This window comes from Phocoena sinus, chromosome 14 (genome assembly GCF_008692025.1).
Source record: "Phocoena sinus isolate mPhoSin1 chromosome 14, mPhoSin1.pri, whole genome shotgun sequence".
In the NCBI taxonomy this organism is placed as follows: Eukaryota; Metazoa; Chordata; class Mammalia; order Artiodactyla; family Phocoenidae; genus Phocoena; species Phocoena sinus.
In genome coordinates this window covers 23654177-23681891 of record NC_045776.1, presented here as the reverse complement: position 1 = coordinate 23681891, position 27715 = coordinate 23654177, and the positions used below count along the sequence as shown (strand labels likewise).

At 45.1% G+C, this 27715-nt stretch overlaps 1 protein-coding gene across 1 annotated transcript in view; it reads right to left on the bottom strand.

Moving 5' to 3' along the window:
• Positions 1-27715, bottom strand: part of MYO5B (myosin VB) — a 382234-nt gene that overhangs the window by 332667 nt on the left and 21852 nt on the right. The gene's annotated exons all lie outside the window — the stretch shown is intronic.

Genomic DNA, 27715 nt, shown 5'->3' with positions numbered 1-27715 from the left:
TTTTACTTCCAGCACCAACAGGACTTAGCTTGCTCTGGACTCCACCGAGCAGTTTGCCAGCTACCTATGGGGAAGCTAACCTGGAAGCCTGCTAGCTAATCTAACACATCCATCAGAATAAACTCGGTTCTGCTGTGGTCACAAACCACCCAAAGTCGCACTGGCGCACAGCAAACATGTGCTTCTTGCTTCTGCTCTGTGTTCATCATGGGTTGGCTGGGGATGCTGATCTACATCAGCCTCCTTCTGGAATTCAGGCCGATGGAGCACCTACCTGGCATAGCGCTGGTTACCGTGGCAGAGGGGACAAAAAGGGACTGGCCAAGTGTGCCACCTGAAATGTCACAAGTTACTTCCATTCACATTTTCTTGGCCAAACCAAGCCCTACAGTCATGCCCAAGTTCACCTGGGTGAGGAAGTGCAATTCTACCAGGTGGTCAGAAGGGGAGGAAGACCAGATATTAGGGAACAAGCCAAACTCTGCTACATGCACTTCCCAACCAAAGAAACAATGTCTTCATCCAAGTCTCTGACAGGATGAAGGGGTTCTGAGTGGAAATTTGGGAGTCTATGTTATTTTTTGGGGGTTTGTGCTAAAACCAAGGAATAGGGGATGTTTTCTACTGAGTTCAAAGGGTAAGGTGGAACAGCTGCAGAAATAAATGCTTTGGTTTCACATGTCCACCTTGCTTTGCAATGTCAGTGCCAGATGTCCAAAGGCCTCATCACAGGAAGTTATTAGTCCCTTGCCTCCAAAAGGCTATTCCAACATAAGTCAACACAATGGCTAGAGCTGTACCAAGAGCTGAAGTGGTAACTTGAGTCTAACACAGCCAGCAACAAGGTACCCTCAACTTCGCCTTAATCTGCAAATCCAAGTGTACTGATTTACCATGTGAAATAACATCATCATTTTAGTTGTAAGAAATCACAGTGAAGACAAGCGCCAGAAGACGTATGTTAGGTAAGTGTCTCTTTTCAAGAATGAAAAAAAGATGAATCACAGAGACTCCTGATAACTTACCAACTCAGTTCAGTATGAGCTAAACTAAAACCCCATCACTTCTTCACACAGACTTCAGTCCAGCCAAGGGGAATTTAGTACTTGCATGATGGAACTGTTTTAACCTAAATGAAGCATTTAACATTTCTATTAAGTTTTATGTTGCTCGTTCCAATCCATCAAGGTAAAAGTAGCTAGCCCTGAGCACTGCACATTAAGAACCAACTACACATAAAGAAGATCACTGGCAAACTAGCGAGTACTCATAGGAAGGAGAGGGTAGTGAAGGTCTGTTAAGTGAATAACAGTGGAGGGGACTGGACAGGTTTATAGCTTGGAGGGGCCTTGGGAAGGTGGTTTTCTGTCTTGAAAACACCTGAAGAGCTGTCGTGTAGAACAGGATAGGTGTTCTCCTTAACTCTGGCGGGCAGGAGTGGCCCCATAGGTGGGATTCAGGAGGAAGCATCGGCCACTGAGACAAGAACCACTTGTGGCAGTGTGAGCATTCCACAGGCTCAGAACCACAGCCTTCTACAGTACCTGGCTGACAGCAGCCCTACGAAGGGGAGTTGGAGCGGTTGACCCATTTGGGGGTAAGGATTCTACATGACTAGTTACATCAGTATTTATCTGGATACATGAAGGCTAGGAATAAGAATGAAAAAATTCTGAAACGTTAGCACCAGGTCCAGAAAATCCCTGAAGGTCTCCTTAGAGGGTATCTAAAAGCACAAACAGCAAGAGCCTTTTCTGAAAGGTGCCACGGGAAGGACACGAGGTAAAGTCAAAACATAATGTGCCAAGAGGAAAGACAGTGTGCAGCCCTGGCCTACTGTTTGCTACGCACGCGCCTAGAGCCCTCAGGTGATCTGCTCAGCACCTTCTGCCCTGTCGCTGCTCCCACAAGAGTCTGGCTTGGGGCTGAGCACACAGTCGGCATTTAGGAAACAATCCTCCAGTCAGACAATATTATCACCCTCTCACCCAAACGGAAGCTGACAAGAGGCACAGCTGTGATGGGAATGTGTAGGTTAGATAACCAACAAGGGTCTACGAGAAGAAGCACGTGGATTATACATTCTTACGGCTCTTTGCCACACCTAGAAAGGACCTGAGAGATGCACACGGTTCATCCAAACACACCCCACACACATCCACCAGGCCTTCAGAGGACAACATGCACGGGCTGGTTGAGTCCAAGTGCCAGTGAAGATTCCGGCAGCAGGACCCAAGCCCACAGGCCCTCAAATCCCTCAGTGTCGATGACACATCAGGGCTTGATACTTACTTTCAATAGATCTATTAGTTACCTTAAAATAGGGAATTCCAGCAGAGGTCGCAATTAAGTACCTCCCGCAGGAGAAAGTTTCTGTGGAATTTTCACGTCTTTCTCAGCACAGAGGGAAGTTGAAGCTCCCGCCAGGATGCAAAACTTAGAAAGACTACAAAGTGACCTACTTTCAGGTGTCTTTAAAGGTTTTAAGAGCAGCAATCCCCAAGGATCATCCCCAAAAGTGAGGCATTTAAATTAAAAATGTTGATGGAAAGAGCTTTCAAAATGTATTTCATTTGTCATAAAAAGTGTATTTTTCCATTTGTTTAAAAACTGTATTCTAACAACAACAAAATCTCTAAAAAGATGATCCAACCAGCCTTAACCAAAGTCATAAGAGGTTGGAATTTAACTTAACAGTGGCAGTCCCAGAAAAAAAGATTTCTGCAAACAAAAAATGTCATTTGAAGGATACTAAGGCATATCAGGTGGGGAAAAAATGAATGGTTTTCCACTAAGGTGGTGTTTTAAAAACTCAAAAGCCGTTCTAATTAAACCTTCAGACTTGTTACACCATTGGCCTTCACTGGTGCCTGTGACATTGATGGAAGAAACCATTTGCCAAAAACCGACACACTTCAAACACTTCCTGCATGGCTCTTTACATTTTTTTTTTAACTTTTTCTTTGCTTTTTAAATTAAAGGAGCAGCCGTTCCCAGTATACAAATTACCATACCACTTCCCTAGAAGGTAGAAAAGGTGATGTAAGACAGTAGCTCAAATAATGATTTATTGAGGGCAAATTACATGGTATGTGGTCTTTTTTCAATATACTTTCATGCTCAACCTTCACTCGGTCTAACCTATAGCAGGTAGATGGGCCAGCTATCTTGAAATATTTGTGCCAGACACAATCTTAGAGATCTTGGTCCAAGCTTCTCATTTTAGATATGGAAAAACCAAAGCCCAGACAGATGAAGTCACCTGCGCAAGGTCACACGGCCCGTGAATGGCATAGTCTTATTGGCCAAGAAGCAGGACTCCTCTGGAAAGCCCTTTTCTTATAGGGGATACAGATGGCTAGAGACAAGCAAACCTGGGGCCTGCCCTCGGGTGACCTCGCTGCCTCTGGAGACCTCCTGCATGAACCCGCTTCAGTTCAGTGCAGCCAGGAGCCCGGGCTCGCCTGGCAACCTCAGTGAACCGTGCACCACAACACAAACAGCAGGTAGGAAGGAGCCAGGCGGTGAAGCGGAGTGCAGGGCTACGCTCCCCACCCTGCGTCCACATGTGTTCAGTGAAGAAGCACAGACACCACCAAGTCATCTAGATGTTGCTGTTTTGGATAACACTTACAATTCTGTACTTTCACCAAGGGCTGTTAAATCTGAATTAACTCAGCCATGAGACTCAACCTGTATTTTTATGGGATCTCTCTAAATGTTTTTCTGCGTGACTCATAGATTCTTAGAACTGAAGGGGATGTTATAAAAGTCAAATCCATCTGGATAAAAATAAAAAGCACACATATTTAGGCTTGTTTAGGCACAGAAAACAGCTGGAAGGATATAGGACAAAATGTCTTCTGTAGCTACTTCTGGGGAGGCTATAAGGTGGGAAAGGGAAGGGGCAGACTTCTTACTTCATATGATTCCGTGCTTTTGTTTTTCCACAAGAGCGTGATCTGCTCCCCTCCCTTGGCCCCCTACACTTACTTGTCCTCCCTCCATCAGCATTTCACAGCGTTCCACTGGGGGCCGCCATCTTATCTCCATCTACACACTCAGGGAAGTGACAGCTTACAGACACAGTTTTCATCCTACCTCATCCCTGATGAAACCCTAAATCCCCACTTCGAGCCTGGAATGCCTTCTTGTGCTGTAGAACTGGATGTCTAAAGGCTTGAAGGTCAGGACCACCAGCTGTTCCACAGACTTCTCGACCCAACCTGCCCCGAACAACTCACCATCCTCCCCCACCCCTCTTCTTCCCCACACTGGGTTCCCTTCTTTAAGTGTCCAAGTCAGAATCCTGGGAGTCATCCTTGATTCTTTCCCTGTACCTGCCCCACCCAGTGAGTCTGCAAGTCTTCCTGGAACCGCTCTCAAAACAGGTTTCTCCTCTAATCACCACTACTGCTCCCTCCTGAGGCACCTGAATTACTCCAGTGACTTCCTGATGAGCACCCTTGCTAATGCCTCCAACCCACCACACGGCACATGGGTCTGTTTACTATACGAAGCTCATGAAGTTCACTGAGCAACTACTGTGTGTCAGGCACCATTCAAGGCCCTGAGGATACAGCTGTCAACCAAACAGACATTGTCCCCATGCGCATGGACCCTATATCCTAGTGATGAAATTGACTCTAAGTTCCATTTAGGGCTCCCCATTGCTTCAGGTAAAATCCAGACATCTTAGGTAGCACACAAGACCTTTCCTGACCCCAGTGCCAACAACCTCACCCCACCTCACTGGTTACCACTTCTTGCCCCCCCATCCCTGAGACCCCAGGCATTTTGGACCATTGGCCACTTCCCTGAGTGCACATTGCTTTCTTATTTCTATACATGCTCTTCCCACTGCCCAGAACACTCTTCCCTTTTCTGCCTAGTTACCATGTCCTCTAAGTCGCTGATCAAGTGCCTCCTCCTCCAGGAAGCCTTCCCTGACTCGATTCATTGAGATACCTTTCATCAGAGCCCTGTGCAGGCCTCTGTCACAGCACTTGGCACACAGTCCCATATTTGTGGGTTTAATATCCCCCACAGGATCAGAAACTTCTCTGGAAAAGGCCCTGCTCCATCACTCATCTCTCTCGCATATCTGGCACACTGACATATTAACACGAAATACTTAGGGATCTGCTCCTTAAGGAGCTCCATAACTATGCTGCCAAATCCTAGGATCCTGTGGGGTAGACAAGAGGTGGAAACGGTTACCAGCACTGATGGGTGTGAAAAATGCCACAGCCCATAACCAGAGATAAAGCTATACTACTACGACTCTACAGCCCCCTGCCCACGTCTGCTTTCAGGTGCCCTCCATATATGAATACACTGTGCCCCTAAAAGGCTCACAGTCATTGGAAAGCACGTGCACCAGGTTTTAAAGTTAAATTTCAAGTTGCAGCTTTCAGGAGCCTGCCTGTGACCCCCTGGATGCCTGCCTTGGATGCTGTCTCCTAAAACAAGCTTCCAGTCTTTCCTTGGATCTGATTCAGAGACATCTTGGCTTCCTTTTTATTCCAGGGTTCAGTTTTGCTTTTGCTTTATTGTTCTTCCTAACCCCACACACACACCTCCCTCCCACCCACCATACCTCCACACACAGTGAAAACAGCTCCAATAAAGAAACATGCCAAGACGTCAGACTGGGTTGGCATGCCAGTCTGACATTCCAAGGATAAGGAATTTCCATCACACTATACCCACCATGAATTCTTCCCATAAACAGTGGACTGGACACCACCAGTTCTTCCCCTACTTCACCCAGAGGTGTCAGTCATTCTGGGTCTCAGCTCCCTCGTGAAGAGTCTAAATCCCAAGGATCATGATTCAAGATATAATCCTAAAATTCTATTATCAGGCCTTCCTGGATACTGGTGGGCTTTGCTGTCAGATCTAGCTCGAGTGACCTCAATGCCATCATTCCACGTGCAATCATACTCTGAACCTCATAGGTCCACTCATTTGCAAGTGTTCTTAATGTGTTGCTCTTCCTTTTTGTAAAAAAAAGGCATTAATATGACTTGAAATGTTAATTCATTACTGTTTTCCTTTTTTGAACTATAATATTGTATTTGCTGATTTAGTTCATTATTTTTTCCCTGCCACAATTATACACATATGCGAAGTCCAATAAAAGAAAATTTTCAGTGTCACAGGAAAAACACTTGATCCTAGTAAGAGTTAATACGTGTTAGTTTCCCTTCTGAAACCCTGATTTGTTAAAAAGCCTGGGCAGAGCTAGGACTGGACTGTATCAGAGATCTCTGTTTTGGACCACTGGAGTACATAATTTTCAAGGGATGTGAGGGAGATCAGCTCTCTGACCTGGTCACCTGGCATTGTTGGGGGATCTGCTAAGCTTCTTTGGGGAAGGGTCCACTCTGAATCCCACCAACTCCTGGGTTCCAGCTTCCTCAGCCTACCTTCCAGCTCCAGGGATGCACCAAACCAACCCCCCTCCACAGAGAGCCCGTGTCCCAGGGGAACACCCACCCAGTTCAAATCCTCCTTGGCCTCTGATCTAAGAAACCTGGAGGCATGCTGAGAGCGGTAATTGGAATGAAGAATTATGTACACGGGAGAGCTGAGTCATCATAACGAGGAAGTCCTCTCCCGACCACAGTTCTTCAGCTGAAGACCAACACGTTATACAGCAGTTCAATTTTCAGGCCCTTGTGGAAAGCACAGCCTGCTGACCCCGTGTCCTGGTTGAGCGCCCCCTTATTTCCTGCTGAGATGGCAGGCAATTAATTAAAGCCACCTGCCTAACCATACAGCATAAGCTGCTTCACAGAATCTCAGAGGCTTCCCTGGGTGTCCCAGGGCTTGACCCACAGAGAAAGTACTCCCTCACTGGAACCTGTACAGAACATTCAGGGACGATGAGTCTGGGTTAAGAAACTAAAGACATCTCTCCTATATCGAGAGAGATGAAAGATGACAGGTATAGTCTAGCAAATGAGGTGCCACTGCTTTCAGCATGATTCCAAAGGACAGCTTTTTAGCTTTAAGGAGCTTAAAGCATTATCCATTACCCCGATCACCACAAGACTGACTGCCCACAGGCCTTGACACCACAAGTTTTCCCAGGTAAGAACCACATGAGAACAGGTGATCCCTGTACACCACCACCCACAGGCCCAAATGACCAAAGAAACCTGCCTAAAATGTTTTACTGTGATTTATACCTTGAATTTAAGACCCAGAAAAGCTAAAATAATCATTTCCTAAGTTCTGATACTGGGGTTCTTAAAACCTACATAGAGTGGGTGTCAAATCTATGTATATTAGTTGGTGTTCATCAAAAACACGTATTCTGCAAAACTAAAAAACAAAAATAACATCACACTGGAAAGTTACTCATGCCCTTTGTTCATACATTGGTGAATTCTGGATTCCACTCTGAGGCAAGCAGCAACTAGAGTTTATTTCCCTTATAAAAATGCAGGAACTCAAACTAAAATTATTACCAGTAGCATGGTAATGCAGATTTGAAGTAGTCGTCTCATTGTCAGGGCTATAAAGTAATTGTGAGTTTCTGATTAGGTCTTCCACAAGAATATCGACGTCCTATGGCACAAATTAATCACCTAACATTCCAGCTTACCCAAAAGGATAACATGGCACATTTGTATTTTATACACTCTAATTTCAGTAAAAAGAGTATGGTCATGTTCATTGTTTGGGAGGTTAAAACTAAGGATGTCTTAGGTAAGGCACCAAAATATAATGCCCCAAGTGTTCACTTCAAAATAGTGACTCTCAAGCTAGGAGGGACCCCGTGTGCAATGAGAAATGTTATCTTAATAATAACGCAGGACATAGAATATTAGAAACTCCTAAAGGATGGAATATATTCTGGCAACTGATAAGCATAGCAGCAACCTGGGAAAAATACTTTGTTTTCCTTATAAAAATAAAACCAGGGCTTCCCTGGTGGCGCAGTGGTTGAGAGTCCGCCTGCCGATACAGGGGACACGGGTTCGTGCCCCAGTCCAGGAAGATCCCACATGCTGCGGAGCGGCTGGGCCCGTGAGCCATGGCCGCTGAGCCTGCGCGTCCGGAGCCTGTGCTCCGCAACGGGAGAGGCCACAACAGTGAGAGGCCCGCGTACCGCAAAAAAATAAAAAATAAAAAAAATAAAACCACGTCAGCCTGTGAGTGGGGATTTGAGCAAAGCCTGTGTACAAGACCGCAGTATCCTTGCCTCCCAACTCCTGCAGCCTTGGAACACATCTCCACCACCATCTGTACCTTCCCACCGTCAGGAAGCACATGATCAGATGGTACAGCAAGATGCCCGTGAGGCCAAGGACCTGGCTGAACCCCGACAAGGGCAGTCAGCTTCCCTAGGCTCTGTGAACACAAGGGTCCCTTCAGGGCCAGGGCTCCATGGGTGTGCGGTCGCCTCACAAAGCCTGCCTTATTTATGCAGAACCTCCACGTGTGTGTGTGTGTGTGTGTGTGTGTGTAGGTGTGCGTGCCTGGAGAATTACAGAGGTTGCCTCTGAGAAAGGAGGGATATGGGCACGCGGGCTTCACTTCTTATTCCAGAGATCCCTATGTTGTTTGTATTTTTACCAAATTATATTGATTGTGTGAAAAATTTTAAAGCTTACCCAAAAAGTCAACAAGAAACGTCTGACAATCCACGACCACATGACACTGAGGGCAAGAATCCCCTTTTTGTTTGCTAAATTTGGCCCCCTTGGTTCTTAAAATTTGAACCGTTAACGCTCCACCATGCCTTCCTTGATTAGTAATGGTAACTCCGAGCCCGCCAGCACGTTGGGGAGAAGCAGGCAGAGTTCAGGTGGTAAAGTCAAGGTGGGGCTCAAAGACCTTGGGAAGAGTCCTCAACCATCTCGGTGCCTTGTGTCTAGTCTACAAACATCAGTTTGAGTTCACATCTGTTACCTATTATCTGGAAGTACCACGAGGACATTTAGTTCAAACTGCTTAACAAGCTAAAGCACAGATTAATAATCCATTAGCTTGTTTAATAAGCACTTCTAACTGGGACAGGCCACAGTGAGGTAGGAGTGACTAGAATTAGTCACAGCAAGGGCTGTTTGAGGCCCTGGAATGAATGAGTAAATTCTCACCTGTCCAAGGTGGTTCTGCTACAACCCTGCCTGACACTAGCTATTAAGTTGTACACTTAGGTTTATAAGGCCAGCACTCACAAGTCTGTCTTCCAAGTACTTTGCTTGTAGCACAGTAAAGAGGTAGCAGAACAGACTGGAAAGGTCTGCTGTAGAGCAGACAGACCTTAATCCCAATTGCAGCTCTTCTTCTAGTGGTTTTAACTCACAGACTAATGTAAAAAATAAAAGTTAGAAAAAAACACTTTTCCAAATTTATATGCGTCAATGTGTATGTTCTGACGTGAGGAGACGCTCCATCAACAGTAGCTGCAATCACTCCAGGTAAGAAGCAATCCTGTGGCACAAGCAACTAGACTTCATTTCACGTATGCACAGCAAGCTAAGAATTATCCTTTCTAGTATAAATTTAACTAAATATATTTAGCCTTTAACTAAAACAAAGCTCTTCATTAGTAGAGCTTAATATAACTTTAACCAGTATTCTTACCGTCATCTTTTAAAATACGACCCATATTAGGGCAAGATTTAAAAGGACTACAAGCGCCTGTATTCAACCAGCTATGTATCTTGGTAATCCTTGAGTAAAAGTTTTTTCATCTCACCCTCAATATTTTGAGTTAAAATCTTCCTAATGTTTGTACACTCACCATTGCTTCTAACCACCTTCCAGCAATTTATTTACATTCTAATGAAAGAGTCCTGATGCTCCCAAATTATTCAGAGAAGAGTCATTAAGTTGCTTTGCCTGGCTCTCCCAATACACGCAGTGAGTTGTTTCATCCTATCTCTTCTATCAGAGCAGGTGCAAAAAGGAAGAGGAAAAAGCTAAGTGTGCTTACATAAGACTTGGCAACTGTCTTTTTACCAATCAGAAAAGTGATCTCCTCTCTGGCTAGTTTATGAGAGGTAGAATTTCTGAGCACTAAACGGAATCTCAGAAACCAAGACAAATAGATTTTAAAAAGCTTTATGAAATAGGAAGGATCGCAGTGTCAGAGATGACTTCGGGGTAAGTTTAAATGGTGGGTTTGTTTTGTTTTTGGCTACGTTGGGTCTACGTTGCTGTGCGTGGGCTTTCTCTAGTTGCGTGAGCGGCGGCTACTCTTCGTTGCGGTGCGCAGGCTTCTCATTGTGGTGGCTTCTCTTGTTGCAGAGCACGGGCTGTAGGCGCGCAGGCTTCAGTAGTTGTGGCTTGCGGGCTCCAGAGCACAGGCTCAGTAGTTGTGGCACAGGGGTTTAGTTGCTCCGCAGCACGTGGGATCTTCTCGGACCAGGGCTCAAACCCGTGCCCCCTGCCTTGCCAGGTGGATTCCCAACCACTGCGCCACCAGGGAAGTCCCTAATGTGTTTTTAAAAGTTAACTTCAAGTCCTTTCATACTAACAGGCCAAGAGGAGGAACTAGAAGAGGAAATAAATGAATAAAATGGCACCCGCTGTGGTCATGCACAAAGAGAGAGGTTCCAGTGAGGTCTCATGCCTTTCTGGGACCACAGCCTCAACAGAGCCTTCAGACTGTTCCAATTCAAAGCCAAATTAACCACCACTCAACTACCCAGAGCCAGTCCCCTGGGCTTCCAGAACTATTTAACATGGATTAAAGGAAGATATATTTCGTACTTAAAATCAACTTCTAGGAGACATCTACCATCGGTACACAAGCACCACAATCTCCCATGCCTTCTGCCGCCTTAAGTAGACCTTAATTTTAGAGCAGCTCTAGATTCACAACAAAATTGAGCAGAAAGTACAGCGAGTTCCCATGTGGCTCCTGCCTCCCCATGATCAACACCCTCTCAAGAGTGGTACATCACATGTCAATGCAGGCACATCAGCTGTTCACATCACTCAAAGACCAGAGTTTAGGTTTCACTCTCAGTGTTTTATGTTTCATGGGTTTTGACAAATGTATAATGACATGTATCCACCATGACAGTATCATACAGAGTAGTTTCACTGCCCTAACCATCCTTCCCTTCCTACTAACCTCTTGCGACCACTGATATTTTCACTGTCTCCATAATTTTGCATTTCCAGAATGGCTTACAGTTGGAATCACACAACATGAAGCCTTTTCATATTGGCTTTTTGTTGTTGTTTTTTTAATACAGCAGGCTCTTATTAGTCATCAATTTTATACACATCAGTGTATACATGTCAATCCCAATCTCCCAATTCAGCACACCACCATCCCCACCCCACCGCGGTTTTCCCCCCTTGGTGTGTCCATACGTTTGTTCTCTACATCTGTGTCTCTATTTCTGCCCTGCAAACTGGTTCATCTGTACCACTTTTCTAGATTCCACACGTATGCGTTAATATACGATATTTGTTTTTCTCTTTCTGACTTACTTCACTCAATATGACAGTCTCTAGGTCCATCCACATCTCTACAGATGACCCAATTTCGTTCCTTCTGTGAGAAGCCAGATGATGTAACCATGTGCTGCACTCTGAGAGCAACCGGGAGCTGGAAGCCTGGGCTCTGCTGCTGTTGAGCTGGGTGACTTTGGATGGCACTTAACCTCTCTCTTCTTGAGGTTTCCTGGGTTCCAAGTTTAGGCCCAGCCTTGGAAAATGGTTATGGGGGTCAAGGAGGAGAATAAGCATGTGGAAGCACTTTGAAAATGCCAGCTGGTTGGAATGTACGAAAAGTTTTCTGCAAGGACTGAAATCATTACATATCTGAGTCAGAAAGTGGAGGAAGGCATCTTTTTTTCTTTTTTTCTTTTTTTTGACAACACAGGGAGGGAGGAATATATGTTGCACCAAAACTTGTGCCTGATTTCTTAGGTCTTTCCAAAGGTCAGGGGAGCTCTGCCTGTGCTTAGCTGTGAGTTTGGTTCACCCGACTCTGAGGCTGACTGTATCTCAACTAGGGTCTGTTTAGTTTCAGAAGTGAATGACAGCTCTAGACAAACCCATCTTACTTCCTTGAGAGTCTACCCAGGGTAATGAGTTTAAACTTTCTCTTTGTCTCTTGTGGTTGTTAGTCTTCACGCATGAGAGGAGCCGTAGAATTGACAGTGCTTTGTGCAGCCAGCTCTTCTCTGGAAATGCCGAGCATGGTGAGGATAAGAGCAGACACCATGGTGCACGTTTACGTGTAATCTGAACTTCATGGTGATTCATACACATTATCATTCTTAACCTAGGCATCAGATATTCAGCAAGCTTCTCCATACGCCAAGAGGTTGATAACATAGCTCCTTCCTCAGAGCACATTGACTCCTTGGGGAGACAGTGACCAGGCAGGCTTAGATTGGGAGCTGGGCAACTGACATTCCCATTTTAGTGCTCTCAACCCTGGACTCTGACCTTGGCTAAATCTGTCACCTCCATGCGCCTTGGGATTTTCCCTTCAAAAATGAGGACTTTGGACCAGGTGATATTGAGGGGTCTCCCCAGGTACATTCCCTATTATAGGAGTCTATCCATTTACAAAGGTAATTGATGATTAAATTGTAAACTGCATGAACAGTACATATAGTAAGAACTTCACACAAGGGAAAGGCTTAATTCTGGTTCCTAAGGGTCAGAAATGGCTTTGCCAAGAAGATAGAAAAGGAGGTGGAAAGTCTAAATATATAAGAGCAGGGAGTAGAGGCTCACCTGCCCAGCTGAGGTGCTGGTGTAGGAAAGGGCAAATTTGCTTGAGGGTCTAGAGGTTCTTGGCAGTATCCACGTGTGAGCCAATGGGAGACTCAGTGATCTTACTTTTCCCTACCTTTTTTGTGCCATAAATACCTGTGTATCTGATATGCCAGAGACTGTTTCTGCGTTAGACACATGGGTCCAAGAAGACCTTATCGTATTAAACTAATATAACTCGCTTATTGATGACTTTGAACTCACTACTTTCTGGTCCCTTCCCTCCTGGTCCCTGGTACCTAGAACTAATGTTCTCAGGGAAATGGCTTTGTGTGCACCCTTCCACATTAGATATGCTTCTGCTACCCTTTATTTCCACCTATGAGAATACCAGCATTTAGTTGTGGGAACTTCTTTTGTTATACAGAGTAAAATCTCCGAAGTTTTTCTGTAGAGTTTTAGTGAATTCTGATTGAGAATTAAAAAACCAAAAAACCAAGCTCCACATTTGTTCAATCAGTTCTTTAACTCAACCATCATTTAAGTGCTTACCCTGTACCAGGCACTGGGTATGCACTTGTAAACAAAACAGACATGGCTTCTGCCCTCATAGCTTTTGGTTTAGTGGGCGGGACGAACACTAAGTCGGTACACAGATAAATGTAAGATGATCAATTTGATGGGTGGTATAAGTGGAACAGAAGAGGATGACGCAAGAACAACAGGAGTACCTATTTCAGACTTGAGAGGGTGGCCTCATTTAGAAAGCAAGAGATGCGAAGAAGCTCCTGAGGGAAAGGAGCTCAGCTGCAGTCGGGGAGAAAAGTCTGTTTCAAGCAGAGGGAAAAGCCAGTGCAGAGGCCCAAGGTAGGGAAGAGCTTGTAATGTTGAAAGAACTGTAGGAAAGGTCAAAGGGGCAGGAATGCTATAAATAACAGTAGAGGGGGCTTGATATGAAGATAGGGAAATAGGCCTTAATAGGGTCACTTAGGGCCTTTTGGTGAGGTAAGAAATTTGGATCTTATCCTACATTCAAAGGGAATCAATTGTTCGATTTTAAAGAGGGGCGTGGCACGATTCAATATAGATTTAATTACTCATTCTGGCTACATTGTGGCGAGTGGTTGGGGGGCAGGAGTTGAGGTGGAGAGATCAGTTACAAGGGGGTCGTTGTGGCTTAGGTGAAAGACAGCACTGACTTGGACTTGAGTACAAGTGATGGAACTTGGCAGTGGTGGGGACGGGAGAGGTGATGGGAAGAGACGTCAAGGTAGACTCCTAGCCTTTGGCTCTGTCATCAAAAGGAAAAGCTGTATACTGAGACGCAGTGTGGAAACTCTTTCCTAGAATGTATTGGGGCACTTTATACCTAGGTAAGTAAAGCTAAAGGCATAACCTTTACTGTGAGATGTGGGCCTTAACGTTGCAAAATGGTGAATTTTATGTACTTGTTCGGTAGATGAAAATGACATTAAGTATTTGGCTGTTTTTTTACAAAACCTAAACATACTCTTGCCATAGGATTCAGCAGCCGTGCTCCTTGGTATTTACCTAAATGAGTGGAAAACTTATGTCCACATGAAAACCTGCACATGGATGTGCGTAGCAGCTTTATTCATAATTACCACAGCTTGGGAGCAACCAACATATCCTTAAGAGAGTGAGTGGATAAATTCCAGACAGTGGATATTAGCACCAAGAAGAAATGAGCTCTCAAGTCTTGAAAAGACATGGAGGAAACTTAAATACATATTGCTATGTGAAAGAAGCCAATATGATACTGGGCATATACCCAGAGAAAACCATAATTCAAAAAGACACATGCGGGCTTCGCTGGTGGTGCAGTGGTTGAGAGTCCGCCTGCCGATGCAGGGGACACGGGTTTGTGCCCCGGTCCGGGAGGATCCCACATGCCGCGGAGCAGCTGGGCCCGTGAGCCATGGCCGCTGAGCCTGTGCGTCCGGAGCCTGTGCTCCACAACGGGAGAGGCCACAACAGTGAGAGGCCCGTGTACCGCAAAAAAATAAAATAAAATAAAATAAAAAAATAAAAGATTAATGACTGCCTACAAAACCATATTAAAAAAAAAAAAGACACATGCACCCCAATGTTCATTGCAGCACTATTTACAATAGCCAGGTCACGGAAGCAACCTAAATGCCCGTCGACAGATGAATGGATAAAGAAGATGTGGTATATATATACAATGGAATCTTACTCAGCCATAAAAAGGAACGAAATTGGGTCATTTGTTGAGACGTGGATGGATCTAGAGACTGTCATACAGAGTGAAGTAAGTCAGAAAAAGAAAAACAAATTCCGTATATTAACGCATATATGTGGAACCTAGAAAAATGGTACAGATGAACCAGTCTGCAGGGCAGAAATTGAGACACAGATGCAGAGAACAAACGTGTGGACACCAAAGGGGGAAAGTGGCAGGGGAGGGGTGGTGGTGGTGTGATGAACTGGGAGATTGGGATTGACATGTATGCACTCATATGTATAAAATGGATGACTAATAAGAACCTGCTGTATAAAAAAATAAAATTCAAAAATTCAAAAAAAAACACAAAACAAATGTAACACTATGAAGTTATGAAGTACAATAAAATGAGGTATGCCAAGAAAAAAGAAAGAATATCCAATGTAAAGACCGAAGCAGAAGCAACAGTAGGGTCTACCAGGTGTGCATCTACATCCCTAACTTGGGATCAATCCAGGATAACTGCTCTCCTGGCAATTCTATTTTATACGAGCAGCTCTTTTTTTTTTAACGTTTAGCAGCCATTTACAGAGCGTAAGGCTATATACCAGGCTCTCTAAGAGTTACCTTTACAGAGGCCACAGCCATAGGACCTCAGTGTTGAAAGGGGTCTTACACACAGGGCTGAGGAGGCAGCCCTAATCTCTAAAAGAGAATCTATGGACCAGTTGATATTTACTTAACTTCAGAGACCATCGGCAACATCCTCCAAAAGGATAGACATTTTAATCCCCCAAAAGTAAGGACTATCTCAGGAAAGAATGGTCTTAACTGAATACATCCTGTGGACAAGCCATGGAGCGGGTGCACTCCCCACGGAAGGCCAGCCAGCTCCCGTGTGAGCACTCCCAAGGGAGCGGCTCGGTAGACCATTCCAGTCTTCTGAGAGTCATGTCTTAGACTGGGCTGGAATCTCTCTCCCTGAGACTTTCACCCACTAGTCACAGCTGTGACCTCAGGGAGAGGAAATGACATGTTAAAGGCTGGCACAGAGTAAATCCTCAATTACATCAACTCTCCCCGTCCCTCCCCACTGCACTCTCAGTCCCACGCTAGGCTCAGAACATGTGGAGACAGTGTTCACACCCAGTGCCCACACCCAACTACCAACAGCAGCCCATTCGGAACTCATTCTCTAGAAGAAGCCCTGAAACATTTCAACCATTTCTCACATGGTTTGGTTTCCTGCCTCCCTCACCGTCCTGGCCTTTCTGCTCAAGATAGGCTTCGCTTTGTCTGTGTCCCTCTTACAGTACAGGACTCACCATCTGGGGGTCTGGCCCAAAGCACTAAAGTCACGGTTGCCCCCTTGTGGAGCTCCCAATCTGACTGAGAAAAAAGATGATCTCACATTAAATGAAGAACCCTCTTTCCTCTCACCCCCCCAAAGAGCACACGCCCACACACTCAATTGTGTGACTAGACCACAGACACGGAAGGGATTCAGAGGAAGGGGATGGTAATAAGGCCTGGTTTCAGGGAGCCCAAGAGTCACTGCTCTTATCATATCCCACCTCTCCCTCAAAAAATCAGACTGTGGAACACATGGGCAGCCCTGACGCCTCAGCTTCTCTCAGCCCCTGACGTAGAGACATCAGTGACCCCAGAAAGCATCCATGGGGACAAGCAACCTCTGGACAGAGTCCCCGCCGTGGGGCAACCAGGACACAAAGGCCAAGAACTCCGGGGTCCTGAACACTGTCAGACACGGCTCTTGGGAGGGGAGCCCCCTCCCAGCTGCCAAACCAGAGGCGGAGGTGAAAGTTTCTAAAGGAGAAACAGAACATGAAGTGTTTTGTTCTGTTCAGAATTAGAAGATGCCCATTGAGGAAGCTGGGAGGCTGAGGAAACTAGCCAAGGGCAGGGCCACCAGATTTTTGCTAAACTGGTTTGGCATCTTCTTTTTTTTTTTTTTTTTTTTTGGTTTATGGAAATGACCACATACAAGGTAGCCTGCAGGCCAGGCAGATGGCCACCTTTCCAGCTGCAGTGCTTCCCGAGAGGTTGCCCCTGGCAAGGAGGCTTCACACATTCTCAAATTCTGTGTTTCCGTCTTGCAGGCAAGGGCCCTTTCTGAAACTGTTCTGCCTGGCCCAAACTCTCTTTGAATCAGGTTCTAACACTTCTGCACTTAACATTCTTCGACAGCAACTGCAAGAGTAAAACAACCTTTGGAACCACCCCAAGCAAGTTCCTGCCAAACGCTAGCATACTGCTGAATGTCACCACCACTCAGGGTAGGAATCCCTGTGCCCAATTTTGACGCTGCACGTTAAGGACAGCAGAAGAATGTCTAATATGCTGTTAAACAATCTGGAAAGCCCACGCGATCTCCTAGTGAGGACAGCCTTTCCACAGAGGACGCCTTGCCTGTAAAGAGCAAATTTAGTTACGACTGCCAACACTGCTCAGCGGCAGCCCCGAGGAACCCACGAGAAGGCAAACCCCAGACCGTCAGGAAATCTGTGGCATATTCTAGAAGCCCTCACCCACATCACATCAACCCCTGAAGTACATCCCCTTCACGGGCTGATGCTGGAGGACATCAGATCAGACCACAGAGGGTCCACGGACCCTGCACTGTGCCAGCCTTTCAGAGGCAGCATCGTCTGCAACCCAGAGGTCAGCAGCGCACCACCCAAGCGACTGGAAGACGTGTCTCCTGGCTGTGCAAACCTCTCACAGCTGATCCCACTCCACCAGGGCAGCTTCTCCCCCTCACATTTCCGGGTACAGCAACATCCACAGGCAAAGCAAAGGGCCCTTGGCAGAGATCCCCTTTTACAAACTGCTCAAGGCAACCACGTTTTACATTTCAATGATTTTTTTTGGTCAGTGTTCACGCAACTGTAAGTAATAACAAAAATGACTTCATGGAACGCAGTGTGTGGAACGCAGTGCAATCAGCAGATCCTCTGAAACAGATTGCTACCAAGGGCGTCAGCTTTCCAAGAGCCAAGATAATCTAAGACCTCATGTAGTGAGACCTCCAGTGAATGAGAAGCCCAGCCAAGCCTGCTTATATTTACTCCTTTCTCCCCATCCCACCTGTTTACTCTCCAAAAAGAGGAAAAGTCACGCATAGGAATTAATCCACCCTGATGTAGAACTAGAGTGAGGGGTTAACGAGGTGGGCCCCCACTCACTCAGAGAGATGTCTTTCCCCTGTGTGCCCACCACTCTCCCAGGAGATTGGCAAGCAGGGGCCCCATGCGTGTTCTGGTTTTTCCCTCCCCAGCATTGTCCAACGTCGGCCCAGCTCTGCACACTTCATTTGCAAGGCCATTCTACTTTCTCAACCCATCACGTCAAGGGAGGAGGCGATGCCCTGGCAGCACGTCTAGATGACTCTCCTGGGGCACATGATCTTAGTTTCCCCTCCTATCTTATTTCATTATCTTTAGTCCCCCACCAGCAGCCGAGGTGCCTGATACCTTGGGAAACTCTCTGCACTGCATTTCTGATAGGATTGTGAGCACCTTTCCTAACAAAAAAACAGAGTCCCAGGTCCGGTCAGCATCTCCTTCTAAAAAGCACTCCATTCAGCAGAGACCAGGCACCTCTCACAAACCAGGACTGTTCAGGCCGCAGCAGGAAGAACAAGTAACCCACGGAGCTGGCCTAGACTCTAGGTGGCTACTCTGCTTGTATCAGGGACAAGAGGAGAGAGGAGGCCTGAGCGTGATGCAAACTCAGATGCACTCTGAGATCCCAAAACACAGATCAGATGGCCTCTAACGTCCCTTCCAGAGCTGAATACCATAAACTTCATATGATAGCCGTGTGGGCAGGAACAGAACCTACTATTTTTAACACAAACAGCATCACAAAATAGTTCACACTATTTCAGGTGTAACATTCCAAGCAAAGAAACATTCAAGGAAACTTAAGTGTCTCTCTTCTGCCTGAAACCACAAGATGGTTTTTAGTGATGCTTTTAGGTTTTTAGATGAAAAGGCCAATAGATCCTCATGCAGGACTTGGACCACAGAAGCTGGCTGTCAGGGGACTCACCATTCCTAAGCAGGGTACCTTTTGCATTACTACTTGTATTCTAGTGATCTTTATGAGTTAGTTACTTAGGTCTCACTTTCACCCTCTATTCAGACCTCAAATGTGCCTTCTAAAGTCTGCACCTTATTATGGGTGGTAATCTCTTCAAGCAGGAACGCCCTAGCCAGGCCAATGGCACTAGTGGCATGGCTGCCAACACATCCCACCTGCAACTGGCAAATCCCCTGAGGAAGACAGGTAGCTTAACTGACAACTGCGCACTCCCTGCCCCATTTAACAGGACTTTCATTTAAGGGAAAGGTCCCCTCGATAAGGTATCTATGTACATTATACAGAATGTCTGTAACTCAATGCTCCCTGTGGAATTAGATCTGTTTAATAAGATTTTCAAATTGTGATGATTTTTCAAAATTTAGTTTCTTTTTTTTTTTTTTTTAAATTCAGTTTCTATCAAGAGGGACAAATACAAAATGTACCTTCCGGTTGGAGCCAAAGCCGGGTTAAGAAATGTTAAGACCAGGTGTCCACTCAGCGCTGTTGTATCACAAGCTGTATTTTGCTCCCTGGAGGTTCCCCCCCCTTCTATGGGGGCGGGGCGGGTGGGTAGCAGGGGGAGCAGGCTGCGGCTCATCAGGTATCTGGCAGAGTCCTGAAGTATCTCTGGTGTGCCAGGCATGACCCTCACCTTGCACGGGGACCCCCAGAGGGGATGGCCGCAGGTTTACACACCAGGGAGGCTAACTAGTAACCAACTCAGGAGACACACATCTGCCAGAATGCCACTGATTAACATTTAAAATAACTGGAAAATCAGCGCCAGCCAGATTCTCCTTCTCCCAGGGGTCTGCCCACTCAGAGTAAGCAGACAGCTGATGGAAGGCGGTAGACGGTTCTCTCAAGCTGCAAGGCTGGCACATGGCTCTCCTGCACCCCAAGGTTTGGATGGTTCATCCACAAGCAAACATTTTCTCCCAAAGTGATGGTTAAACTCTGACCACAACTTTTCGCTGTCCTCTTATCAGCTACCAGAGGAATCACTACCTTTTGCCAGGTATCAGGTAGCATGCCATTCATATCTCGCCCAGAACACACACTGGCCCCAGGACTTACTGGCCACACATTTTATGAGTGATCCCCCAGGTGGGTTCACCTGACTAATGGGCAATGTCGGTCACAGAAGGCCAAATTATTTTATGAACTGGCCATGCTTAGTTTTCAGTTAAGCCACAGAAAAGACAGGTATAAGCACGTCTGTTAAATTTTTTTAACCTGATGTTTAAACAGAAGTTAAAGTTCTAATAGAGTGTACCAAGTTAAGAATTACAAGCTCATTGCAGATAAATAAAATGTGAACTGCTCTGTACATAGAATATGAAGTTAAAATTTCCCTCCTTACTCCCACTTCCCACCCCTACCAAGAGAAACCTCTTATTAGTTCAGAATTCTGACTGCATAACATTCCTCATCAGGAGATTAGATTGAGTTAAATGTCTCATGAAAACACCACTTACAGGGACTCAAGGTATGGCTAAAGGGGGACACTGGAGCTTTCCCCCCAGGTGTAACCTCCTGCATTTCCATCTTTAGCAAAACCAAGTACAAGTATGCAACATTTCACTTTTTGAAGATCACAGTCTTGGATCTCAAGTTTTATTTCATTTGGAAAGAGCTGCCAATCTTGAATGCATATACTAAATCAATGGTTTCAATCTTTTAAGTGAATAGAAAAGAAGCCAAGAAAGTTTGAAAGGAAGAACTCCCTGGAAAGGCTATTAAAGACCTACACAAGTTAACTAAATCCCCTAAGCACATTTTTAGTGACTGCTACCCTGGCAAGCACGCCCCAGTGGGTATGTTTGAACAAAGACCAAAGAATTTACTATATTTTCTTAGGAAAATTCTTTCTGTGTATTGCACAAGGTTCCCTCTGCTTTCGCTGCCCTGTATGCACTCACAATTTGAAAGTTCAAAGGCCACTACTGTGCCCTCCTGCAGTGTGTTGGTATCACATGTCTCCAAATACTGAGGATGATTTTTTTTTTTTTTAAGGTATGAGACTTTCTAGTACTGACCTCTGAAACAAGAAGCCTTGAGCTACTGACGTGATGGGTGTAAGGACCCCTGGCATCCATTTCATTCAGCCTCCCTCAGTTCTACATTCTGTTCCATACTATTCAATCTCCCTCTTTAATCTAGAGATTGTCAACTGTCCCAACCTCTAGAGGCTTATCTATAGCATATGAGAAATAAGTCTTTGGAGGCAAATAGCTATACAAATCAGAATTGGATTGCCCCATGAAAGGTCACGGAAATGCTGTTTGGAAACTCATGGAAACTCTGTTGTCCTCTGGCCCAAATCCTACTGGCTCTTTAAAATCTCATTGGAGATCCAATGCCCTCCAAGAAGCCCTCTTTCCTCCTGCTTCCCCAGCTGAGACAGGCAATGACCCATAGTCAAGAGACAATCTCCTATGCCTAAGGCTCCTTTCGATTTTTTAAAGCAATATATATAACTTGAATGCTCAAGTCTCCAAAATAAATAAAGCCAAGCCCATCTGCCATCTGGCCCCATTTGTGAGGCAAAACATACCACTGCTGCCCTGGGGGCTTACAGTCTACGTTAAACTAATAATTCAGAAATAAACCATTAGTGAGAGTTGTAAAAGTTCACGTAAAGCAAGGTTCCATGGTATTTAGATTGTACTTATGTGAAGGACCACATGGGGCCTTGGCTGGCTTTTTGTTAATTCTAAATTATTCAGCACTGCATTGATAAATTGCTCATTAAAGTGCCAACCCCCTAAGGCACCAGCCCAGCTAAGAATGATCCTCTTGGTTTCATTACTCTCTCTAAAAGCATGGAAGGCAGGACCTCTCCATTTGCCTTCCTCTCCTCAAACTTCCAGAACACACCAAGGGCCTTCATCCTTACACGTAAAACCTGTTCAACAGCTAAGGAGGTAGAGTGGGAAATCTGGTGACAAGGTGATTTATTGAGGTCCTTTTAGAGGCCTGCAGCTCCAGAAGACGCGGGAAAGAAGGACACTCCTGACAGCTGGCATTTTAGAAGACAGTCTGTCTCTTCCACGAATATCCCTACATCTCCTTTGTCTCTCAGGTTGGAAGGGCCAGCTGCCCCCGTTAGGGGCCCCTCCCCCAATGCCCCTTCCCCAGCAGTCTCTGCAATAAGCTGGGGCTTCCCACCCCCCTGCTCCTCAGCCACACCAGGACCAGCCTGGACACTAGGTAAAAACTAAGAGAATATGAATAAAGTATAGACTTCAATGTTTTAATATTGGTTTATTAATGGTAACAAATGTAGCATACTAACATAAGATGTTAACAGAGGAAACCAGGGATAGGGTACAAGCGAACTCTAGTATCACAATTTTTCTGTAAATCTAAAATGCTTCTAAAATAAAAGTTTATTTTAAAAAAATAACCTGAAATACTGACAATGTGGAGAAACGGGCTCATTCACACCGTCTGGCAGTTCCTTAAAAGCTCGACATGCACAACCGTGGAACTCAGCAACCATACTTCTGGGCATTTCTCAGAAATGGAAACCTACCTTCACACACACAAAAACCTGTACACCAGTATTTATAGCAGCTTTATTGTGATAGCCATTAGCTGGAAACAACCCAGATACCCTTCAGTGGGTGAACAGTTAAACTGTGGTACATTCTTACCATGGAATAATACTCAGTAATAAAAAGGGAATGAATTATCAATACACTCAGCATAAATAAATCTCCAGAGAATTATGCTGAGAGAAAAAGCCAATTCCAAAAGGTTACACACTGTATGATTCCACACATAATATTCTGACAAAATTACAAATGGAGAGCCGATTAGTTGTTGTCAGAGGTTAAAAAGCGGGTGGGGGCAGGTGGAGACGGGTGTGGCTGTAAAAAAAAAAAAAAATAGGAGGGGATCCCTGCGGTGATGGAAGTGTCCTGTATCTTGACTGTATCGATGACAAAATACTGGTTGTGACATTGTACTATAGTTCTGCAAGACACTGCCAATGGGGGAAACTGACTAAAGGCTACAGAGGATCACTCTGCGTCACCTGCTACAATTGCATGTGAATCTACAATCATCTCAAAGTAAAGATTTTTTGTTAAGCCAGGAGGCCTGAACAAGCAGGTAGCCTAGAGGGAAGGGGCGAAGCCCAAGCAGAGATCTGAAGTCAGAGCCCAGATACAAGTGAGCAGGGGGTCCTCCAGCCAGGCTCGGCCCAGGGTTGAGATTCTGGAAGCAAAGTCCCCAGAGAAAGGGAGTACAAATATGGAAAGCAAGGCTGGCCTGGATTTGAAGGTATTGGTGTGGACTTCTATTTATGTTAAAACGCTTGGTACTTCCCTGGTGGTGCAGTGGTTAAGAATCCGCCTGCCAATGCAGGGGACACGGGCTCAAGCCCTGATCCGGGAAGATCCCACATGCCGCAGAGAAACTAACTCCGTGTGCCACAACTACTGAGCCTGCGCTCTAGAGCCCGTGAGCCACAACTACTGAGCCCACGTGCCACAATTACTAAAGCCCGTGCACCTAGAGCCCGGGCTCCGCAACAAGAGAAGCCACAGCACTGAGAAGCCAGCGCACCGCAACGAAGAGTAGCCCCCGCTCACCACAACTAGAGAAAGCCTGCACGCAGCAACAAAGACCCAATGCAGCCAAAAATTAATAAGTTAATTAAAAAAAAAAACTAAGTGTACATGTGCGTATGGGATTGTGTGTGTATACACAATCATTTCCTAGCTCTGTCCCCCTTAAAGGACCTGGGGGCAGCAACACTCCTGAGCAACCACTCAGTGCCCAGAAATTGGTTTTTAAGCACCACTCTCCACTAAAAGAACCAGACCTCCTTAGAGAAATGGCTGATTCTGGGCTTGGGCAGAGAAACACAAAATGAGTCTGGAACGTGTTGTGGTGAAAAGTGATGAGAATGTGTTAAGAGGACACAGAGGTCAGTTTAAAGAAGCACTCATGGACCTCATCTGGGACAACCTAAACACCAAAATGAATGACCACCATGTATTATAACCCACTGAACAAAATACATGCTCACAAGCACATACAGGTAAGTGAATACATGGACATGTATGGGGAGAAGAGAAAGCGCTTCCTTACAACAGAAGCCAACAAATAAATGGAGAAGGAATGAGGGTAATAACAAGTCATCATGTGGCAGCCTCAATATTAAAAATAAATTTAAGGGCTTCCCTGGTGGCGCAGCGGTTGAGAGTCCGCCTGCCGATGCAGGGGACGCGGGTTCGTGCCCCGGTCCGGGAAGATCCCACATGCCATGGAGCGGCTGGGCCCGTGAGCCATGGCCTCGGAGCCTGCGTGTCCGGAGCCTGTGCTCCGCAGTGGGAGAGGCCACAACGGTGAGAGGCCTGCGAACCTCAAAATAAAAAAAAAAAAAAAAAAAAAAAAAAAAAAATTTAAGAGACATTGAGATGATAAGATTAGGAGATGAAAATGAGGTGAGAAAAAGAAATTTGTATCATCTCCAAGTATTTCCCACAAAATATTTATTACAAAAGGGAGAAAAAAGTAACTTCACGGAGGAGAAACCCAACCGACACGCTCTTCAAGAAGTGATCAAAGTTACCACCACCAGAAACAGGACAAATCAGACAAAATGTGCCACCCAAGAGGCTGCAGTGGTCATCACAGTATCTGGCCCAAAATACCTACCCCAAATGGAGGGCCTTTCTAACAGTGACATGAAGCCAAGGCAAGACTGAGCAAACATTCTAGACTGAAGGTAACCACTGATAGAGTGACAAGGCAGCAGGTATAACATGTAATCCTGGATTGAACCCTTTACTTTACTATAGAAGACATTACTGGGTCACCTGGTGAAACTTGAAACCCAAGGCATACAGGAATTCCCTGGATTATTCTCGTAACTTTTCTGTAAGTTTGAAATGGTTTCAAAATGAAGTTTTTATATATATATATATATATATATATATATATAATTTTTTTTTTTAAACAGATAAAGGCAGCTTTTGCTTGTCACCCTTCCACCTTCTTCCTGCCTGGAATGCAGGCATGCTGACATGAGGGTGAAGTCTCAAGATAAGTAAAGAGAGCAGAACAGTAAAACAGGCAGAACTGCCACATCAGCCCCGGGCTACCCACCTCAACACTTCTTGTTATACACGGTGGAAAATAAACCCCATGATGGTCCAAGTCACGATAGCAGGGTTTTCTGTCACTCACAACCAAAGCAGTCATAACTAACATATTGAATAGGCAGAGGACTACTACTCCATTCCTATTTTCCCACTATCACTAATTGAAAAACCTACCAAAACATAACAGAAAAGCAGTGATTTGCTCCAGGGACAAGGCAGCAGAGAAGCTGTGTGTTTTGGGCAGCCACGGGCACTAAGGAAAGCCTGGCCAGAATCAACAGCAGGTCCATCTCCACCTAAAGTCCTGTGAGTTTCCATTGACAAAGGAATGGATAAAGAAGATGTGGTACATATATAATGGAATATTACTCAGCCATTAAAAAGAATGAAATAATGCCATCTGCAGCAACATAGACGGACCTAGAGATTATCATACTAAGTGAAGCAAGTCAGACAGAGAAAGAGAAATATGGTATGATATGGCTTATATGCAGAATCTAAAAAAAAATGATACAAATGGACTTATTTACAAAACAGAAGCAGACTCACAGACTTGGAGAACGAGCTTATGGTCACCAGGGGGAAGGATGGGGGGTGATGGATAGTTAGGGAATTTGGGATTGACATGTACACACTACTATATTTAAGATAAATAACTAACAAGGACCTACTGTATAGCACAGGGAACTCTGCTCGATATTATGTAACAACCTAAGTGGGAAAAGAATTTGAAAAAGAAGAGATATACATATAACTGAATCACTTTCCTGTACACTTGAAACTAACACAACATTATTAATCAATTATACTACAATATAAAATAAAAAGTTTAAAAAAGAATTTTTAAATAAAGTCCAGTGAGCTCCCACGCTCAGCACGAGGAAGAGTGAGGTTAGAGGCAGGACTCTGACGGACAGGCAATGAAAGAGGGACAGGAGACGTCTTCAAAGGCATTTTCTCAGAGAAACAGCTCTGTGCACCATCTGTGTACCACAGCAACACCTGCTTTGGATACAGGATGAGTTAAATAGGCTTTCAGTGCTTGCTTTTCAACTGGATCACCACTTAGAACACTGTCTCTGTGAGAAAGATCCTAAACGCTGAATGATACGGGCTGAATATTTACATCCCCTCCAAATTCATATGTTGAAATCCTAACCCTCCCAAGTGATGGTACAAGGAAGTAGGGCCTTTGGGAGGTAATTAAGTCATGAGGATGGAGGCTTATGAATGAGATTAGTACCTTAGAAGAGACACCTCACAGAGTTTTCTCACCTCCTTTCTGCCATGTGAGGATAAAAGGAGAAGACAGCCATCTGCAACCTAGAAGGGGGCCCTCAACAGAACCTGAGCATGCTGGTACCCCGATCTTGGACTTCTAGCCTCCAGGACTGAAAGAAATGTTTCTGTTGTTTATAAGCCACCCTGCCTATGGTACTCTGTCATGGCAGCCTGAACAGACTGACACTGTACTTAAAGTAACTTTCAGAATCTAACCTGGCAATAAACTGGGGACGTCTGTAGACACCTATTTCATTTATAATTCAACTTTATTTCCTAGCCATCAATTTGTATTACATTTTTCTAATCACAACTCACTTTTCTTGTCATAATGCCTCCTATTGGTCTAGTACTCCTTCCTTACTCTTTAAAGTTCCCTTCATACCACGATTTTAATTTCATTCTTGCTCTCAACAGTAGTGTGAGGAAAACCCAATTGCCTCCATTTAACACGTAAGAAGACAAAGTTGAGGGAGATGAAGCCACTGGCCCAAGTCCTCACAGCAAGGAAATGGCATAAACGTTAACAAGAATTCTGAGCCCTGACTGCCAATCCGGTGTTCTTTCACCTAAACCACACAGTATGTCATTAACAGCACTGTCAGTTTTTAATATTTCCTGTCTTGCTTTAAGATTATACTACAAAAGGCTTGAGCGGGAGGGAGGCGCAAGAGGGAGGGGATACGGGGATATGTGTATACGTATCACTGATTCACTTTGTTATGCAGCAGAAACTGACACTGTAAAGCAATTATACACCAATAAAGATGTTTGAAAAAAAGATTACATTATAAAAGGCTAGAACACGAGGTCAGAAAAGAGTAAGCAGGAAGAAACGCACACATTTTACCTAATGGAAGAGTCTGCAGGAAATTCAGCACTCCTCCATCATCCTCTCCTTACTCCTGTTTCAGAAGTGAAGAGGTACAAAAATACTGCACCCCTAGTGGACCGCACCTGCCTCCCTGAGACTCTCCTGGCAGCCAGTTCCCCCTCAGTTAGAATGTTCCAGGCCCTTCAAAACTCTACAGAAACACCAGAATCTCAAATGCTTGGCTGCTCATCTCCATGCAGCCCTGCTCTTCAAATGAGCAAGTACCAAGTGCCTGTTACATATAACACGGTGTCAGGCCCTTGGCGTGGTCTCTGTCCTCCTGGATAAGTTAAGGAGATGAGGCAAATATGTAAAAAGTTAAGCAGCCACCCAAAAAACAAACAACAGTGCAGACCAATGACAGGAGCGGAGGCATAAGAGGAAGATATGAGCAAGTGCCAAGACCAAGTAACGGATGGACAG